At 45.3% G+C, this 4,909-nt stretch overlaps 1 pseudogene; it reads right to left on the minus strand.

The window, feature by feature from the left end:
• Positions 1-1,971: 1,971 nt before the first annotated feature.
• LOC131900229 (non-POU domain-containing octamer-binding protein-like) lies at positions 1,972-3,742 on the minus strand (annotated as a pseudogene).
• Positions 3,743-4,909: the final 1,167 nt, after the last annotated feature.

Consider the following 4,909-nt stretch of genomic DNA (forward strand, 5'->3'; position numbering starts at 1 on the left):
CAAGAGCCTTTAATCCCAGGAAGTGATGCCAGGAAGCAGAAAGGTATATAAGGCATGAAAACCAAGAACTAGAGCTGGTTAAGCTTTTAGGCTTTTGAGCAACAGTTCGGCTGAGATTCATTCTGGATGAGGACTCAGAGGCTTCCAGTCTGAGGAAACAGGATCAGCTGAGGAATTGGCGAGGTAAGGAAGCTGTGGCTTGTTCTGCTTCTCTGATCTTCCAGCATTAACCCAATACCTGGCTCCAGGTTTGATTTTATTAATAAGACCTTCTAACAATTCATGCTACACTCAGCCTCCTGACCCAAGGTTAATTTTATGTAATCAATGCAAATGCAAACTCAGGGCTCACAGTGTGATCAAATATCCCCCCAACATTAACCCAAGATTTTTTAAAAAAAAGAGATATACTAAAGTGAAAAACTCCAATAACTCCATCAGACTCCATAAGCCCAGGTACAGTCCACACCAGTTTGAAGAACAGGTAAGTGACCTGCCTCCCAGCTGAGCTGCCCTACTCCCCAAACCTTGATCTCCAGGGCATATCCTTTGGCCCTCTCCCTCCCATTTCTGCACCAGCACCACTGCTGGGCCCTGCCCTCAACTCTGGGTGGAATTCCACTGCTCTGATGCAATCCTCAACAGTGACCTGCCTGCCTACTGGACTGCCCTCACCCCCTGGATTCTGTTTCCCCAAGACCCACTCTACTCTCTAACCCCTCCCACCTCATCATCTTCCCCACAGCCATCCCTTCCCCACAACTCTGGCCGACTTCTAGGTCCAGGCACAATCCACACCGGTTGAAAGAACAGGTGAGTGACCTGCCTCCCAGCTGAACTGCCCCACTCCCCAGACCCTGATCCCCAGGCCACATCTCATGGCCCTCCCCGTTGCCATGATCATAATGGACTGAACCTCTGAAACTGTAAGTGAGCCACCCTCAACTAAATATTTTCTTTATAAGAGTTGCTGTGGTCATGATGTCTCTTCACAGCAGTAGAAACCCTAACTAAGACAGAAGTTGGTACCAGGGTAATGGGGTATTGCTGTGATAGGCCTGACCTTGCTTTTGTTTGGAGTAATTTAGACTTTGGTACTTTGAGTTAGCAAAGCAGTGGAATGCTTTAAGCACTACTTAATGGGGCATACTAGTAGAAGCATGGAAAACAATGGCGTTCATAATGATTGAAATGTCAGGAGCTGGCTGTAGCAGGAGTCTTAAAAGTTCTTATTAATAAAATCAAACCTGAGCCAGGTAATGGGGTGAACACTGGAAGGTCAGAGAGACAGTACAAACCACAGCTAACCTCACCTGGCCAACTTCTCGGCTGGTCTTGTTTCCTCAGACTGGAAGCCTCTGTGTCCTCATATCCGAATGGCTCTCAGCTGAACTGTGCTGCTCAAAACCTAAAAGCTTAACCAGCCAAATGCTTCTAGTTCCTGGTCTTCACGCCTTATATACCTTTCTGCTTTCTACCACCACTCCCTGGGATTAAAGGCTGCTTTCTGGGATTAAAGGTGTGTGTCACCATGCCTGGTTGTTTCCAATGCGGCCTTGAACTCACAGAGATCCAGAGGGATTTCTGTCTCTGGAATGCTAGGATTAAAGGCGTGTGCTAACATTTTCTAGCCTAAGTATCTTGTGGCTTTTCTGTTCTCTGACCCCAGATTAGTTTATTAAGGTACACAATATTTTGGGGAACACAATACCACCACAGCTGGCTCAAGAGGTTTCAGAGAATGCACCAGACAGACTTCATAAAGCAATATACCACAGACTTTGATTTGTTAAATACCACCCCTCCCTTGACCTCTGGCTCCAAGCATACTCCCTAGAATAATACAGGCAAGGAAGACTTATATATTGGGAAGAATTCCTAACACTTTTCCAGGGTAGAATTCTGGCTAGTCCAAAAAGGACCCTTCTTTTAAGGGTTGTGGGAAACTAGACACTGCAACTTTATTTAGTATCAGTGACATTTATTTGAAGCAAATTCAGCTCCAGGAGCTGGACAGTTGAATGCAGGAGGAGTTCCACTAATTCCTTTGATTTGTAGCAGCTTGGCCAAACCATTCAGTTTTTGGTGGAGTCAATCCCAGGCCTCCATCTGGCATCATAGTGTCAAGTCCTGGAAGAGTTGGGATACCAGTTGGCTCAGGAGCAATAGGCATGGTGCCTCTATTGTTTAAGCCCATAACACCTCCCAAAGCCATTTGGCCCATCCGTATCTCTTGTTCCCTCAAATTAGGGAAGGTTCCCTTGAATCCTTCCTGCTGTCATTGCATCATTTCTTCTTGTTGCTGCAGCATTTCTTCTTCAAGGTGCCTGCGCTCATCTTCCTGCCTGAACCTCTTTGTTGCTGAACCTCTTGGTTATGCAGTTCCTCCATTCTCTGAAGCTCTTTTTGACACCTCATCAAATCCTGCCTCATTAGCATAACCTGGTGCACAAGGCATGCTGCCTCCATCTCCATCTCCATCTTCAGCTTCTCATGAGCCTCCCTGATATTTGGGTGCACTTGATCCTGCTGTTGCTCTTCCATCTCAATGAGTATCTTCCAGTGGGTAACACTGGCTGTGCAAATCTGGGTGGCTGTTCTTGCTCCTTGTGAAATTGCTGGTGGGGGGGTTGGTTTTATGTTTGTTTGTTTTTGTTTGTTTGTTTTTATCAGCAGCTTCTCTGCAAGTTCCTCTTCATCATCTAAGTGGTCCACAGGCTCCACAATCACAGGCCAAGGAAATGTGCTGAGCAAGAATGAGCCTTCAGTGCATCTGTCCAGAGGTTTCTGAGTAGCTGGATTCCCTGAGACCTCAACAGTACTTTTCCCTGAGGGCTTTCCTCAGTCATCCACAATTCCCACAGACCTCTCCACCTGGCCAAACACAGAAAAGGTTTCTTCCAGCAGTTCATTGGATACATACTAAGGAAAGTTGCAGACTGTAAGGGATCCACTATAGGACAAGCAAAGTGTACATGCTGCTGCTTTCCATGGAGTGTCATTTTGCCCAGCTCCACTTTGGCAATTTTCACTAGGGGTCCTGTTTCCAAGCAAATAAAGACAAAGCCGGGCTGGAGAGATGGCTCAAAGGTTAAGAGCACTTGGCTGTTCTTCCAGAGGTCCTGAGTTCAATTCCCAGCAACCACATGGTGGCTCACAACCATCTATAATGAGATCTGGTCCCCTCTTCTGGCATGCAGGCAGAACGCTGTATAGATAATAAAGAAATTCTTTTTTTAAAAAAAGACAAAGCCTTTATCCTTAAGAACGAAAACTTTGCCTGCTTTCTTACAGTTCTCAGAAAGCTTCCTCATTTCCTCCTCAGTGACATCAGGGGAAGATTGTCCACAAAGAGACGGCTACTCCAGGTGAAGGTCTTTCCTGGTTTCCTAAAATTCTTCAGGTCAATAGTTAAGATTTCATTCTGGCCGGGCGGTGGTGGCGCACGCCTTTAATGCCAGCACTTGGGAGGCAGAGCCAGGCGGATCTCTGTGAGTTCGAGGCCAGCCTGGGCTACCAAGTGAGTTCCAGGAAAGGCGCAAAACTACACAGAGAAACCCTGCCTCGAAAAACCAAAAAAAAAAAAAAAAAAAAAAAAAGATTTCATTCTGTCTGCTGGCCTGCTGTCCATTTGCAGGTATTGGTAGGGTGGCTGCTGCTGCTGTTGATGCTACTTGTGGTGATGTTGATGATGCTTCCTTGGAGTATGGTTCTGCTTCTCCAAGTTAAAGCTTTTATTGCTCTGCAGTTTTGAACCCTTGACTTAATTTGAACACAGCAAAGTGTCTATCTCCTGCTCTTCTATAACCTCCACTCCCTCTGCACACAGTTCTTTGCTCATAGTAAAAGTGACGCTACACAGCCTCCACCATCCTGAGCTCTAGTTATCATTCCTTATGGTATTTTTTTATTATTTTATAATTTGATTTAATTTTACATATCAGCCATGGATCCCCCTATCCTCCCTCCTCCCGCCAGCCTCCCACCTCCCCCTAGCCCACCCCCCCATTCCCATATCCTCCAGGGCAAAGACTCCCCTGGGGATTCAGCTCAACCTGGTAGACTCGGTCCAGGCAGGTCCAGTCCCCTCCTCCCAGGCTGAGCCAAGGGTCCCTGTATAAGCCCCAGGTTCCAAACATCCAGCTCATGCACTGAGGACAGGTCCCGGTCCCACTGCCTGGGGGCCTCCCAAACAGTTCAAGCTAATCAACTGTCTCACTTATCCAGAGGGCCTGATCCAGTTGGGGGCTCCTCAGCTATTGGTTCATAGTTCATTTTTAAAATCTTAAGTAGTTGTTGAATTTTATCAAATGCTTTTTCCTGCATGTATTAGGATAATCACATGATTTCTTCTTAAAATTGTAATTGGTTTCTAATTTTAAAGCATATTTGTTTTCGTAGAATAAAGCTCAACTTGGTGGGGTTTGAGAGAGGGCTCAGCACTTAAGAGTGCTTGTTTCTCTTGCAGAGGACCCAAGTTTGGATCCTAGCACTCATGTTCAGTGGTTTATAACTGTTTGTAACTCGGCTCCAGAGGTCTGATGCCATCTTCTGGCCTCTGCAGGCACCTGCACACACAACACACACACATTCTCTCTCTCTCTCTCTCTCTCTCTCTCTCTCTCTCTCACACACACACACACACACACACACATACACATACACAAACACACACACACACACACACACACACACACACACACCTAAAAATAAATTGTCAATGATATATAATCATATACTTCTGGATTCAGTTTATCCAGAAAATAAATTCTCATATTTATTCTCATAACTTATGTCATATATTTCTGTTTATTATTATATTAGCTATTTTATTCTAATAAAATAAATATGACCAAAGTTCTTACTTTTCTATGTATGATTCAATCTGCTAACCCATTAAACATTTGGT

This window comes from Peromyscus eremicus, chromosome X (genome assembly GCF_949786415.1).
Source record: "Peromyscus eremicus chromosome X, PerEre_H2_v1, whole genome shotgun sequence".
In the NCBI taxonomy this organism is placed as follows: Eukaryota; Metazoa; Chordata; class Mammalia; order Rodentia; family Cricetidae; genus Peromyscus; species Peromyscus eremicus.